Here is a 17,020-nt window from a genome sequence, read left to right on the forward strand (position 1 = left end):
ACATCCAGTGCCCTACCCTACTCTCTCTACCTCTGCCTGTGTCCCCACAACATCTAGGATTCTACTAGAACCCATCATGCCTGCTACTACCCACCGACACTTTTCACTACACACAGCCTCCCTACCCAGCCATACTTCACCAGGGGTTCAGTGAGTCTGCTTGGTCCCATCCTTTACAAATCCTCTCCAACCCCCAGGATCTACTCTCACACTCCAGGCTTGGGCCAGGAAACACATCCTGCACATCAACCCGATCTCCTGTGTCCACATGACCTCATTCTATCTATGCAGTTTACAACCTCTAGGCCCAACTTTACCCATACATCCCCTCTTCTAGCCCAGCCATCTCTGTTCATATCAGACACCAAAGTAAAAAAGGAGTCTACATGACCAGATCCCATTGCAAAAATGCCAGCAATATGGTAGATCAAACCAGGGTCTCCCCTCTAAAACCTACCAGTTCTGTAGAAATACTTACCAATTAGAATTACCTAAATGAACCCTAAGACATGGACTTTTTTAAAACAATCAAAAGCCAGGCGGTGGTGGTGCACGTCTTTAATCCCAGCACTCGGGAGGGAGAGGCAGGTGAATCCCTGTGAGTTCGAGGCCAGCCTGGTCTACAAGAACTAGTTCCAGGACAGCTAGGACTGTTACACAGGGAAACCCTGTCTCGACAAAACCAAAAAAGTTAAAAAATAAATAAAAACAATCAAAAAATTCATCAAAGAGTTCAAAGAATTTAAAGAAAACATAAGGAAATGGCACAGTTAAATTAAGGAGAATAAATGCATGAGTGATGTCCAAGAAAACACAATCATACGACTGACGAAAATGACAAACATAATCCAGGACTTGAGAACAGAATTCAGTAAGACAGAAACACTGAAGAGGATTTAGTCTACTAAAAATTCAAAGCAGAAAACAGTCTACCAGGACTTGAATATAAAGTAAATGATCCAGACCAAGAAACAAAGAATATGAAAAATCAAACCACAGAAAAAGAACATACAGAAAATTTGGGATGTTGTTTTTAAAAAAAAAAAATCTTCAAATTACAGGCATAGAGGAGAGAGAAAAATCTCAAGTCTATATCAGAGACCAAATCTTCAACAAAACCATAGAAGAAAACTACCCCAAACTAAGGAAAGATGTAACTATACAGATATAAGAGTCACAGAAAACCCCAAATAGACAAAATCAGATGATAAGTCTCCATGGCATATCATAGCTAAAATACTAAGCATACTGAATAAATAAAAGGTATTGCAAGCTTCTAGAGAAAAGACAGAAGTCACTTTTATGAAGGAAAACCTTAACAGCTGACTTCCCAATGGAAACTATGAAGGCCAGAAGAACCTGGAGCAATGCACTTCAAGTCCTAAAAGACCACGAGGGTTAATGTGACTAAAATATCTAGAAAATTATTTGCCATAGTTGAATGAGAAAGAAAAACTTTATATAACATAAATAGCCTTTAAAAAATTTCACTCAGCAAACCAAGCTTAAAGAAAATCCAGGAAGCATTGTTTCTGGCTAAAGAGACGAATAAACATAGCAGAGTGACTGTGGAAATGACTGCAAAGCCATAATTATTAAAATACAAAGGACAACAACAAAAACAGACGTGCCAAAAAGGACAAGGGATAGCTCAGCAGGCTGCAACCCTACCTAAAGAACTACTGGCAACAGAGGATGCTGAGCATGGGAGAAGTAGTCTTCCTCAGGGAAAAGCACATTAATTGGTCATCCAATAACAAATTGCCAACCCTGAAAATACACATACAGGTAACATTATATGAACTACGTAGGCTATATTTAGGAATACATATGTATAGACATTTATGCATGCAATAACAACTAATGAAAATAGAAGCCATAAATTTGAAAGAGCAAGAAGGGTATAAAGGAGGGTTTGGAAGAAGAAAAGGGATAGGGATAATGTCAAATACTTGCAATTATAAACTAACACAGTTTCAATGCTATATTTATGTATTTAGGAAAACACACAACAAAGAACAATGAGGCACTGCACTTGAAAGAGAGCAAGGAGGAAGTGGCACATAGGAGGTTTTGGAAGAAGGGGAGGTGACAGAGAAATGACATAATTATAAAAATTAAAAGAAAAATGTCCAACCCCCCACAAAGTACCACTGAGAACACAACACAAAAAATCATCAACACAACAGCAAAAATTAACCCACACGTTTAAATAATAACTTTAAATATTAACAGTCTCAATTTACCAGTCATAAAACACGGGCTGATTGAATGGATCAAGAAACCAAATCCATTGTTGTCTACAAGAAATATATCTTGGCTTTAATGATCAGCACCATCTTAGAGTAAAAGGATGGACAAAATTGCTCCAAACAAATGAGAGCAGGAAGCAAGGAAGTGTCACTATTCCAGTATCAGACAAAATAGACATCGAACTAAAACTAATCAGAAGAGATAAAGAGGGACACTTCATTCAAATGAAGGAACAACTAACCAAGAAGACATTACTATCTTAAACATATATACTCAATCTCTGGGGCACTCAATTTCATTAAAAAAAGTTCTACTACTGAATTATAAGACACATAATAACATCAATCCATTAATAGTAGGTGATTTCAACACTCCACTTTCTCCAACAGATGGGTCATATGGACAAAAGATAAACAGAGAAACATCAGAATTAATTAACATATCAAAAAGACTTAACAGATACCTACAGAATACTCCACCTAAACACCAAAGAATATATACAATGCTACTCAGCAACACATGGAAGCCATTCCAAAATACACCACATCCTGGAACACAAAACAAATCAATACAAATTTAAAAAGATTAAAATCACTCCTTGTATCCTATCTCACCACAATGTAATAAAACTTAAAATTGACAGCAAACAAATCTCTAGTAAATACAAAAACTCCCCGTGGTAGTCTGAATGTGACTGACCTCCATAAACTCATAGAAAGTGGTACTATAAGGAGGTGCAGCTTTGTTGGAGTAGGTATCATCTTGGAGGAAGTGTGTCACTGCAGGGGTGGGCTCAGAGGTCTCCTAAACTAAAGCTACACCCAGTGCCACAGACCACTTCTTGTTGCCTATGGATCAAGATATAAGAACTCTCGATTTCTTTTCCAGCAACATGCCTGCCTGCATGTCGCCATGTCCCACCATAATGATAAGGGACTAAACCTCTGAACTGTAAGCCACCCCAGTTAAATGTTTTTCCTTTATAAGAATTGTCATTGCTATGGTTTCTCTTCACAGGAATAGAAACCATAACTAGGATACTCTTGGACATTAAACAACTCATTACTGAATGGTAAATTGATGTGGGAGTGATTTCTTTCTAATCTGTTGCTTTCATTGGTTAATTAATAAAGAAACCGCCTAGGCCCATTTGATAGGCCACCCTTAGGTGGGTGGAGTAAACAGAACAGAATGCTGGGAGAAAGAAGCCGAGTCAGGGAGTAACCATGATTCTCCCACCAGACGCAGATGCAGGTTAAGATCTTTCCTGGTAAGCCAGCTCGTGGGCTACACAGAATATTAAAAATGGGTTAGATCAATATGTAAGAGATAGCCAATAAGAGGCTGGAACTAACGGGCCAGGCAGTGTTTAAAAGAATACAGTTTCTGTGTGATTTATTTCTGGGCATAAGCTAGCCATGCGGGCGGCTGGGTGCTGGAGATGCAGCCCCGCCGCTTCTATCACAACAGTAAATAGGGTAAATGGGTCAAAAAAAAAAAACCCACAAGGATGAAATTTAAGCTTTTAATTGAAATAGACGAACTTCACTTTTCCTCCTCCTTTCCCTTTAAGCCACCCTTCATGGAATTCCTCTGACATCCCTCAGTCTCAAGTTAGTAGCCTCCTTTTCTTTGATTACTATTGTTTTACACACACACACACACACACACACACGCACACACAATTTAATGAGTCTATTTTTGTTGTTTTCGTATATTTGCTTTCAGGACTGTCACTCTACATTGAACAACCAGTAAGGGTAAAGGCTTACTGGGAGAGGCTAATTGTCCTTCTCCCAAGAGTCATTAGTTGTCTGCAGTTCTTTGTCTAGGGGTGGAACCCTATAAAAAATTTCCCCTTTCCACGACAACATATCCATTGATGCTGCCATTGGCCTGATCTTATTTATATAATAACTTCTAACACAGACTATGTTACGGCAGACTGCCAGGTATTCTGCCTCTGACAATCTTTCTGGCCCCTCTTCCTTGAGAAGTTCCCTGAGTCATTTATGCAGAAGCTGGGTATAGATGTATCTGTTGCGGCTGGGCTCCACATACTCTGTTGATCTCTATATTATGTTCAGGTGTGGTTCTCTGTGGCCGCCTCCATTTGCTATAAAGTGAACTTTCTTTGATAAGTATTAGTAGCTACGTTTATCTTACTTGTCCTCAGAAACTGACTCCATTTCGAGTACCAGGAATTGTTTCTCTCTTGTTGAGGGGGGTCGTAAGCCCAATTAGACAGATGTTGATTGCCGCTGAAGCATAAGGGCCATGGATATCTTATCATCTTAGTAATTGTTGTGGTTCATAGGATTGCTCTTCCCCGTGCATCTTGCATAGTATTTTCTGGAACCCTGGAAGCTGAACCACAAAAGAAAGGCTTTCAGTCCAATCCAGCTAGAATCATCTGAGTCCTGTGTCCTAAGTGTGCAGTGTCTTCAGCAATATGGGTTCCCCTCAAGCCATGAGAGGCAACCAGTGGCAGCATTGGCACATTGGCAATCTTGCCTTTGGGGTGGTGTTGTTGTTGTTATTTTAAGAGGTACCATGTGAAGGGCGTTTCTCACTATAGCCATATCTTAAAAACGGAAACGCTCTCATGCATCAGACAGAAGACTCAGCAAGTGTAGAGGGGACTGGCTACTCAGACTGATCTCATTCCTCGGGTGGCCAGTTTGAAACTCCGTTCTGCATCTGTGTGGGTTTGCTGTAAAGAAACCCTCCACTCAGCTCATGCTGAACTTCCCCCGAGGAAACGCAGCCCTGAAAAACACACACTCTCCAACTTTCCCAGAGAAATGAATGAAAGAACCTTGGGGGAAGAGAAGGATTTCTCTTTAGCTCCACTTGTTTACTTTTCCATAAACTCCCAGGATGGCTTACATGTTAGCTGCTAATCACACCATCTGCTCAAACAGCGCTTCAGTAAATGGCTCGATTCATACTGTTCCTCAAAAAGAATCTTTCTAAGGACAATGTTTATGTCTCTGTTAGCCTTCATTTGGCAATGTAGTGTGAGATGAGCTATTTTAACTTTGCTGTCATTGTAAACACATATTGAATTTCCTGTTTCTTCACTGTGCAGAAAACAGGACAACTTCTCTGCATTCATTCCACTCGACTCTGGGCATTGGATGGGGGGTGGGGTGGGAGCGTAGCTAGGCAGAGATTCTATTTTAAAAACGAAAAGAAAAAAGATGAAGTCAAGGAGTTCCAGACAATATTTCCCCTGAATTCTTTAATTTGCGAGGAGTAGGTTCCAGCTGCGCAGAACTACTCAGGCCAGGCAAAGAGAACAGAGTGTCCTCGGTGTATGAAAAGGAGCAGCTATGCTGAGAGGCCTGGCTCCTCTAACCCATCTTGTCACTTTGGATGCAGTGCTGTGGCTGTAAAGTCGTGTGTGGTAATGAGAGCCTAGGTCTCTCAGAAAGTCAGGTCTGGAGCTCGGGGGACTCCACGCCTGCAGTGGAAGCAAGTGGTCTTTCAGGTGACAGGGAGTAAGAGGTAGATGTGTGGAGGGCCTGGCTTCATGGCAGAATCTGGGTAAGTCCAGCCACTATGACTAGTATATGCAAACACCGGTCCAGGTTTGTGTCATTTCCCCTCTTTTTACCAAGTCTCCTAGCTCCATGAAAGGTGCTGCATTCTAAAGTCATGTAGAAAACAGCCACATAGGAACTTGATTCCCTCAGTGAAATGGTACCATGCCAGATTTTGTGGAGAATGTCTGTAAGCCTTGTTTTATGGAAGGCTGAGGCAGGAGGATTTCTTTTGTTCTAGAGTTTGATGCCAGTCTGGGCAGCCTCATGAGATTTTACTTGTAAAAGAAAGCAAATGACACCAGACTAAAGATATTTGCACAAAACCGTTAATAATACTACTATGACACAAGTCGACCACTTTCACAACATGAGAAAAGAAATGAAGCCCAAGATCATTTCACCAGAAATGTTTAGGAATAGCTGAACTCACGCATTTACTTCTGATGGCTTTTCCCCTTTAATTTGAAACGCTTCCCCAGTCCTACTTTTTCACAGCCCTCAGGTTCTACCAGTCGCCTTTCCCCACTGGAGTTCATATATTGTTACCTCGTGATTACATGTGGCTGTCTTTCCTTTGGTCACTTTTCCTCTTGCTTGTTGCATAACATTAGAATGCACATGACTCAATTTTGTCCCAGTAGTAACGATGTCAACATTGAACACTTGGTTAAGGTAGCACGGGCCCAGTTATCCACCATTCCTTCCTCCCTGATATAATTTCTTCTGTGTATGCTATGTATTAATATTTTATCAAGGCATGTTGGGCCTGCATGCATATTTTATATTTCTTTCTTAGGGAAGTCTCCATCGAATAATCCAAACATAATAATTTCAATTTACTAAGCATGCTAAACTTTTTTTCTTTTTTACCTTTTTTTCCTTTTTTTTTTTTTTGTTTTCGAGACAAGGTTTCTTTGTGAAGCCCTGGTTGTCCTGGAACTCACTCTGTAGACCAGGCTGGCCTCTAACTCAGAGATCTACTTGTCTCTGTCTCCCAAGTGCAGGATTAAAGCCCTGCGACACCACTGCTCAGCTTCATGATGAACGTTTAAAGACTTTTTGAGCCTAAGTTCAAGCCTACAGAAAAAATGACTTCAACAGTGTTTTCCAGACACCCAACAGGATTAATGCACATGTGGATTCAAAAACCGTGACAGCAAGCAGAAGAAAGACCTGCACAAACTCAAGCCAGACAGAAATCCCAGGATGGACGAGGGGTGGTAGACACAAAGTCCCAGCCCTAGCCAGGTAGGTACTTGCCACTGATAGCTTCTGGCAAGAGGAAAATCAGTTTTCTTCAATGGAGTGATGCTGGGTATAACAAGCTCTGCAGGGAAAGAGGAGTGAACCAACATAACAAGTCAATGGGTTTTTGTTTGATTGGTTTTTAATGTGTTTTGTTTTTGTTCTTGTTGCTGCTGCTGCTGCTCCTGCTGGTGGTGGTATGTTGGGGACTGAGTGTACATATGTGAACCCGTTTTTCTTTAGGGTTTTGTTTTGTTTTATTAAAGAGAGAACACATGAAGTTGGGTGGGTAGAGAAGATTGTATAAAATTCCAAAATAATCATAAAAGCATTTTTAAAAAGAAAAGAAAAAAATGAACGTATAGCATAAGTATTTTCCTTCCACCCTTTGCTAAGACTACCAAAGGGCTGTTTATTATATTTTGTTGTTATTCTCTTTGTGTGTACTTATATATCAATATGCATGCATGTATTTCCTGTGAAACTTTTCTGACTTCCGGACAGTAAGTTGCAGACACAATACTTCGGTTTCTATTTTTAAAAGGTAAGTTAATTCTCTTTCATAACCAAAACATAGTTATAAAGTCCAAGAAATTAACATTAACGCAGCATAACTTATCTACAGATCTTATTCAAACGCTAAAATTATATCACCAATGTCCTTAATCAAAAATCCAGGTGTCTGGGTTATCTTTATTGGTCATACCCTTTTATTTAGTCTCCTTTAATTCAGAATACTTCACTCATTTCTTTTTCTTTCATGATTTCCTTTTTTGAGACAAGGTTTCATTGTGGAACACTGGCTGGTCTTGAACTCACGATGTAGCCCAGGCTGGCTCCTGAGTACTAGAACTAAAGGCCTGTGCCAACACGCCTGGTTCTTTTATGATCTTGATGATTCTGAGTACAGAGTAGCTGTTTTGAACAGCATTCCACAATTTGAGTTTGTCTGACATTTTCTCATCATTTTCAGCCATGATTTTTTTGGGAGGGATATTACAGAAATCATTAATTCCCAGAGCATCATATCAAGAGGCTAAAAATGACAGTCTGTCCCACTGCTGTTAATTTATGATTATTTTTGGTATTACTGAGCTGCTGGTTTTTTTCTACTATAAAGTAAGATTTTTCCTTTTTATATAGAGTGGGTATCTTTTGAAAGGTAACTCTGCAAGCATGTAATTAATTGCCTAATTATGAAAGTTATTCTTAGCTTTGGCATCCATTGTTCATTTTCCTTCCTGTTTAGTTTGGTTGTTGCTATGAGGGCCACCAAACAGTCATTTTCTAACTCCATTCTTCTTCTATGTCCTTTCTTCCTAAGCCACAGGAAAGAAAAAAATTTCTCTTCTATAATAATTTATTTCAGTATAATGGATTCTTGTTTTTGAGTGTGCTATGGTCCATTAAATCATAAATTTATACTGATACTCAAATTGTACCTGATTTAGCCAATTGTGCACCCTCTGTCCCTTACCTTGTCCCTTGCCCAGTTCATGTTTTCCACAGAACACGATGTTCTGAGTACATTGCATACTTTCCCATCTGGGGCCCCAAGGTCAATCATTTCTCTGAAGAATTAATTCTATTTAGTAGAAAAATGGCTTTTCGAGATGAGAGCTGAGTAGTCATGTGTTCAGCCTGACTGCAGTCAAACCATTTCGGGTTGCTCTGGGTGACCAGGACCGGTAAGCACAGCAGTGCCCACATGCCATTCTCAGGTAGACCCTACACACACGAACACCCAACTCGCTTGCCATCATGCCCATCACTTTTTCATAGTAATGCCTTCAACTTTACTCTTCCAAACCGTTCTTTACAGTAACTTACCTCTTTTCCATTTGAAGATCCTTCAAAGTTCAAAGAGACCACACTGCTTTTAGCCTCTGAAATAAGTAAGGAGTGGGTGTTTGATCAATGCCTCCAGAAGCAATAGTCTCTTTGATTTTACCCAATTCACATTGCTCTCCCCATAAATCTATGATAATCCACTTGTGTTACTCTTCTCGCTGTACAGACTTAAATATCAGCATGTATGTATATTTTTGTGTGCTGTTTTTCTGTCACACATTTGGGTTGCTAGGTAATGGTAGCTTATTTCTGCCACCCTAGAGCTGGAAAGGCTTGGGGAAGAGAATTTCTAGGCATTCAAGTCCTCTGTGGACAATAGATAGTAAGTTTGAGACCAATCTGGGCTGCAGAGTAAGAAGACCTTGTTTTGAAAGTACAAAATGACTTTGTGTTATTCCAAGCTGGTGGTGCTTTGTTACCTTAACAAAAGCAAGCCTACGTAGGAGTCTTTTAGTCTCTTTACCATCATAAGTTTTGTTAGGGGTGAAAATTTCATCAACAGAGGAGCTTAGCTTTCCTTCCCTCCTAGAATCAGTAACTGTTTTTGCAAAGCCCTTATGTTCATTTAGACCATTCATAGATCAAGGGCGCCCTCTGCTCTTTCCTTAGCAGTATAATTCTATTTTTTAAAAAAATTATTTGGGGCAGTGGTCATATTATGGATTGTATTTCCTGCTTTATTTACCATTACTTTGATCTTTTAAAGACTTACTTCCCCCCCCCCTTTGTCTGCTATCTTTTTTATTTTTTTCCCTTTTGTTTTTCAAGACAGGGTTTCTCTGTGTAGCTTTGGAGTCTGTCCTAAAACTTGCTCTGTAGACCAGGCTGGCCTTGAACACAAAGATGTCCACCTGCCTCTGCCTCCCGAGTGTTGGGATTAAAGGAGTGTGCTACCACCATCTGGTGCCTGATACCTTCTTTACTATCCAGTCTTCAGAGGGTATTCACCTTTTTTTTCTCAACCAGAAGTCATTACCTTCGAAGTCTTACCCTAAATCACTGGTTTATTTTAATTTCTTCCTTGTAGTAAATAGGAAATATTTGCTTTTCTAGAACATTTCAGTATTGTCACACTTCTGTAGCCCTTCTGTTTGTCCATAGCTTTTATTTATTTATTTATTTATTTATTTATTTATTTTTTGATTTTTGGTTTTTCAAGACAGGGTTTCTTGGTGTACCTTTGGAGCCTGTCCTGGAACTCACTCTGTAGACAAAGTTGGCCTTGAGCTCACAGAGATCCGCCTGCCTCTGCCTGATGAGTTCTGGGACTAAAAGTGTGCACCACCACATGGTCTTGTCCATAACTTTTGAAACGCTTTGTAATTATATGTTTATATAGAATATATTGTGATCCTATTCACCGTGACGTTCTCTTGTTCCTCTCCCACTTCTGCTTGATCCCTCCTTCCCAATAATTTAATTATCCCTTCGACTTTCATGTTGCACATGTGTGTGTGAGTGTGTATGAGAGAGAGGGGGGGGGTCTTAAGGTTTAGTCTTAGGTTGGCTGACAAATATTTCATATTTATTTATTTATGGCCTTCAGTTAGGCTCTATCTTTTGTTGCCATGCTATTTTTTCTACATATTCCTTGCTTCCTTTGAGGAGGCAACATGAGTCTTCTTGATACTTGAGAGAGCTCATTGGAGTTTGTCAAAATTTCTGCTTACAGGTAAGTTATGTAGCCTGATGGTTAGACATCGTGTTCCTTCTGGCTCTGCTGTTGCTGTCGATTTTTATCATCTTAGCTTCTCACGCTAGTTCCTTGGAATAAGAATTGCACCAATGAGGTCTCTTCCGCTAGATCTGCACAGGGGATGAGTTTCTCTAGCTGCTGATCTACTCCAGTATTCCTTCCAACCAGTTTCTTGGTGCTCTGTAATGAAGAAAAGTGGGAGAAGCCTTTACAAAAGATGTTTGCTTTTGCCAAACCTAAAATGGCTCCCTTAGTTAAGATATCTTCTTCCCTGCTCCCATATCCACCCTTCCTCCATCTCAACCATCCCATTCCCCCAAGCTCTCCCCAATCCTCCCCTTCTCTCTTCTGTCTCCTCATCTCCCCTTCCCCCCACCCCACCCACCACTGTGCTTCCAACTTTTCTCGGCGATCTTGTCTACTTCCAATATCCAGGAGGATAAATATATGTTTTTCTTTGGGTTCATATTCTTACTTAGACTCTCTAGGATCATGAATTATAGGCTCAATGTCCTTTGTTTATGGCTAGAATCCACTTATGAGTGAGTACATACCATATTCATCTTTTTGGTTCTGGGTTATCTCACTCAGGATAGTGTTTTCTATTTCCATCCATTTGCTTACAAAATTCAAGATATTGTTTTTTACCGCTGAGTAGGTGTCCAAGGAGATGTCCCCAGCTAGGTCCTTGGGCAGCAGAGGAGAGGGTGCCTGAACTGGCCTTATCTCATAGCCACACTGATGAATATCTTGCATATCACCATAGAACCTCCATCCGGCAATGGATGGAGATAGGGACAGAGACCCACATTGGAGCACTGGACTGAGCTCCCAAGGTCCAGATGAAGAAAAGTAGGAGGGAAAACATGAGCAAGGAAGGCAGGATCGCTAGGGGTTCGTCCACACACAAAGACGGTGGGACTGATCTAATGGGAGCTCACCAAGGCCAGCTGGACTGGGACTGATGGAGCATGTGTTCAAACTGAACTCTCTGAATGTGGCTGACAATGAGGGCTGACTGAGAAGCCAATGATAATGGCACTGGGTTTTGATTCTACTGCATGGACTGGCTTTTGGGGTGCCTAGCCTGTTTGGATGCTCACCTTCCTAGACCTGGATCGAGGGGGGAAAGCCTTGGACTTCCCACAGGGCAGGGAATCCTGACTGCTCTTAAGACTGGAGAGGGAGGGGGAGGGAAATGGGAGGAGGGGAGGAGGTGGAAATTTTTAATAAATAAATATTTTTTTTTAAAAAAAAAAGATGTTCGCGTTTCCACTGACGGATTTTAAAGTTTGTGCATTTCCGATTTTCTAGTTAAGCTGTGGATGTGGATTTCTGTATGTTTGTTTGATTCTCTTCTGTTTGGATTTGGAGGGGGATAATGAGAGATTCAATTTCTGGCACTTTTATTTCCATGGATACCTACACACAACTCATTTTGCAAAAGTCTGATCCAAAGGACACTGATCCAAAGGACAGAACCAAGCAAAAAGTAGCTACAAAAGTAAGTCCAATCACAAGGCAATTCAATTCAATCCAACTAAATCAAATCAAATTGAAACCTGGCAGGGTGAAAAACATCTGTAATAACTAAATTTCAGATGTAGAAACAGGAGGATCAAGAGTTTAAGATCATCCTCAGCTATATAGTGAGTTCCAGGACAGCATGAAACACCTGAGGTCTTGTTTCAAAATTTAAAAAAAAATAACCAGATCAAATTCAATACGGACACAAAGAGTTAAATAAATGTTGCTTCTTTTAGGGAAAAAAAGAGCACAATAAAATTATATAAAGATTACATCACTAACTGCTGAAGGAACGTAAAGGGCTTCACATTAAAATGAATGTTTCATGTTAATAGAGCTTAATAGACATTTGTAATCCTCCTCATATATGAAGAACCAAAATAGCTCGATATATGCCATATCCATTTATGTTAAAGTATTCAATTAAATAAATGATGCTCTTTAACATAGTATATAATTCCTGTTAATATCTGAATGTTTAGCTTAGCAGCTAACTTGATGCCTTCTTCAATGTCCCTAATGTTGTCACTCTATAATAGTCACTCATGTTGTAATGACCCCCAACCATGAAATTATTTTTACTGATACTTCATAACTAATTTTGTTACCATTATGAATTGTAACGTAATAATTTTTGGAGGTTTTCCAAAGGTGTTGCAACCCACATATTGAGATCCACTGCTTTAGAGTCTTAAGATAATACATAAAGGTGAAGTAGGGCTTATCCCTTGGATGAAAGAATGATTTAGCATTTTCTTGACTTTATTGAGGCATAATTGGGGAACAAGAATTATATATTTTAAGACACACAAATTGTTGCGTTAGTGTATATATACAGTATGAAATAATTGACATGATTCAGCTAATTATTATATTTTTCCACTCTTATACTTAGCATGTTCTTTTTTATTTTGTGGGAACAGCACTATGTACCTCTGTGCTTAACAGATACATTATATATAATATATATACATATATAGATACATTATATATAATATATATATATTATTATTATTATACACATTTTATCTGGGATTCCACTCTGTATGCTGTGAATATGTTTTATTGCCATGGTTAATAAAGAAGCCACTTTCGGCCAATGGCTTAAGAGAGTAAAGCCAGGCAGAAAATCTGAACAAAGATGTAGAGAGAGAAAGTAGGCAGAGTCATAGAGATGCCATGTAGCTGCTGAAGGAGTCAGATGTGGAAACTTTACCTGGTAAGCCACAACCTTGTGGGGATGGATACACAGAATAATAGAAATGGGTTAATTTAAGATGTAAGAGCTAGCTAGAAATACTCTAGAGTCATCCTCCAAGTAGTGTTGCAATTAATATAGTTTCTGTGAGATTATTTTGGGTCTGGGCAGCCAGGAATAAATGAGCAGCCTCCGCCTACATTAGGTTGCACTGTAACTTATGTGTATTATATATTATCATAGTATAACTATAATACATGATTGTTAGCTGTCGTGATAATGTTGAACACTGGATACCCAGAATTAGTCATCTCAAATACCTGAAACTTGATTTAACATTGGAAAAATATAATTGATGACATTAATGGAATAAACTAGACCAACAGCTTTGTTTTTCTCAATAAACACAGGAAAAGCATTTGCCAAAAGTTGCTATCTACCACCAAAATCAAAACTCTCAGTAAATTCATAAATGACACTCTGGACCCCCTCCCCCATACCATCATACTTAATTGTGAAAGACTGAAGGTTTGTTTGGGGTTTTGTCTATGTGGTGGAGGAAGAAAAGCCAGGGCCTTTTGATTCCTGGCCAAGTGTTTTAAAGTGACCTACATCCCAGCCCCACAGACTTTTTCATGAAGATAGCACAGTGTCCATTGGTGTCAGTCTTCAAGGTTTCTAAGAAGTTCGTACTTTTCAGGCCTTGCACAGCTTTCACTGGCTTCACACATAAGTATTTTGTGCATTTTGCTATTACTATAACTGAAAGTCTTCTTTTCAAGTTTCAGTTGTTGCTAGAACTTATGAATAAAATAGGTTAAGTATGTTGGTTTTATTTAATGTGAACTCACTAAATGGATGTGCATTACCTTGACTTTTGAATATATTCTATCAGTATTTCTATGCCATAATTTCCTCTATGAATAATATTAGGTTTATTTCTTCCTTTTCTATTGGAATAATCGTCTAAACAAAATCAATTTTATACCTATGCCTGGGAGAAGTTTTGTATCTTAATTGTTTTGAATTGTGATCTACTAATATGGTTTTAATATCAAGGCAATGCTACTGACATGTAACAAATGGGAAGTTTCTTTTCTTAACTTTTCTAATGGAATTGAAATAGTCTATTCCTTTAGCATTTTTGTTGGTCATGATTCAGTAGTAAAGTTAAAGGCTTAGGGTCATATTTGGGGTATATTTAAGCTATAAAGTCAAAGATTCTGCGGGTTCAAATTCTTGAGAGAATTTCCTTGTTTTTATCTTTCAAGGAATTTATTCACTTATTAATTTTCACTATATTGGTATATAATAGAGTTGTCCTTGGTAAGCTCATAGTGTGCAGAAAATCTGTTTTCATGGCTCCCATTTCATTGCAAATGTATTTGCTTTTTCTCTGGTTTCCCCTAATTTTCTCACTAGAGGGTTAACAAGATGTTTGTAAAGAATAGGTTTTGTTTTTATTGCCTTCCCCTGTTGTTCGTTCTGCTCTTTTCTCACTGTTTTATGCCAATTTTACTAATATTCCCTCCTACCTGCTTCCTTTGACTTTAAGTTGTGGTTTTATTCTGAACCCATTGAGAATGCTTTCCTTTCAGTTTCTACTTTGGCCTCTGTGCTGTTTCAGAACACAAGTGAATTCTTTCTCAAAGTACATTTCTTGTTTTAATTGTTTTCCTGTCGCTGGACGCTGGAGATGTCTCACTAATGGAATTCCATTGTGATCAAAGGACTTTCTTTGTACAACAAGAACACTACAAACTACTTGTGAGTTATCTGAAGGGCTCAGATATGGACTACCATGGCTGCTGTCTGGGTACTTGAGAAGAATACGTGTTCTTGCTATGTTAGACAGCATGTTCTATAAATGTCGGTTACTTCAACTGCATTGTGCTGTTCAAATCCTAAAAGTCTATACTAATTTGGAGGCTTTTTGAGACAGTATGGTATTGAAATTCCTAGTGATAATCATGAATTTCTCCTCTTTGAGGGTTTTGGTTTATAACTTTTAGTAAATATATTTTGAAGATCTGCCGAGAAAACATTTTGGATTCTATGCTCTTGAATTAGCCATTTCAATACCACAAAATAATTGTGAATCCAAGATAAATTTAATTTGGGACTAATGAAAAATTTCAAATTTTGTTTTGATTGGTGTTTAAATATCATTTACATCCTTATATTCTTAAGCAGGTTCTGCTTTTAAATGCATGAAGTTGGATTTGCTTTGTTATCTTACATGACAACCCTATATTCTATATAAGATACTGAAAGCCTTTAATTTTCTCCTTTCTTTTTTATTGTTTTCATTGAGCTGTACATTTTCGCTGTTCCCTTCCCTTCCTTCTGTCTCCCCTTTTTTTTGTTGGGAGACTTTTGATGACTGTTTCTATTTCTTCAGCAGTTATAGGCCTGTTTAATTTGCTTATCTGGTCTTGATTTAATTTTGGCAAGTGATATTTATCCAGAAAATTGTCAATTTCCTTTAAGTTTTCCAATTTGGTGGAGTACAGAATTTTGAAGTATGACCTGACAATTCTCTGGATTTCCTCTGTGTCTGTTGTTATGTCCCCCTTTTCATTTCTAATTTTGTTTTTTTTTTGTTTATTTTTTTTGCATTTCAACTTTTATTTGAAAACAACTTAAATTTTTAGACAAACGATTTTAGTATATAAATTTGATTTTGCTTTTATACAGAATATAAAGATTTCCCTCATTAATCTTCCATGTGAAGGGGATTACAGGCCAGAAGAAAGACACACTCTGCACACAAAGTACACCTCATATGTGTGGCACCGGAGACAAACAGTGTCATGCTCCTGCACATAAATTAGGACCAAGTGGTGACATCACACATTAAGGGGGAAGAGAAAGATTCTAGCCAATCAGATTCAAGAAGCAAACAGGACACAGAATCTGCAAATAAGACCAAGACAGCAACTTTAGTCAGGACAGTGCAGGTCTATGGGGCTTGTGAGGCTACCATGTGTATAGGGACGCAACAAGGAGAGTTAGGTAGAGAGGCTCAACGAGGGAGTTTTCACTAAAGCAAATGAAAAACTTCTTGTCAACTGCCAAAACAAAACAAAATGAAAGGGAGCCTGTGAGTGTTAGAACACCCAGGGCGTGTTAGAGCAGCGCCCGTGCAGCATGCTAAGTTAGTTACAGCTTCTTCATTGGTGTGGAGCAATCATTAATGGTCTTGTTTTGCCTCTTCTTTCCAAACTCAGGCATGTCTTATTTTAGATGGAGTATAGCTTTTATCTATTATTTCATCCTGTAAAAACATGTGAAGACAACGTTCATTCTGGGCCAGAGGATGTTTATAAACTGTTCCAGCCCTTGCTTCCTTTCCTCGATGAAATTGTCATCAAATATTCCATCGTCTCCTCTAAAAGGAAGCTGCCACAAAAAACGCTTTCCCAGGGAGTGGGGGAGCTACAACCTTGCTCTCTCTTTCTAGTTCACTTCGAAGCCACTCAAAGTCACTGTATCTTCTTCTAACAGTAGATTCCTTCAGCTTGAAGATAGGAAGATTTGTCTTGACCCTGATCTCGTAGGTGGTGAAGCGCCCCAGCCGACCCCCACGGTCTGCGGGTTGCTCACATCGATCTTGAGGAAGTTGCTGGGCTGCCCATAGGCGTCGTTCAGGTTCTGCGGCTTGGTGATCAGCCGCCAGGTGTCCGCTACGGTCTCCGCCAT

At 39.1% G+C, this 17,020-nt stretch overlaps 1 pseudogene; it reads right to left on the minus strand.

Annotated features, from left to right (window-relative positions):
- Positions 1–16,290: 16,290 nt before the first annotated feature.
- Positions 16,291–17,020, minus strand: LOC121439874 (annotated as a pseudogene).

The sequence above is a fragment of the Microtus oregoni genome, unplaced genomic scaffold (genome assembly GCF_018167655.1).
Source record: "Microtus oregoni isolate MIOR12 unplaced genomic scaffold, Mior012 000063F_ref0000156, whole genome shotgun sequence".
In the NCBI taxonomy this organism is placed as follows: Eukaryota; Metazoa; Chordata; class Mammalia; order Rodentia; family Cricetidae; genus Microtus; species Microtus oregoni.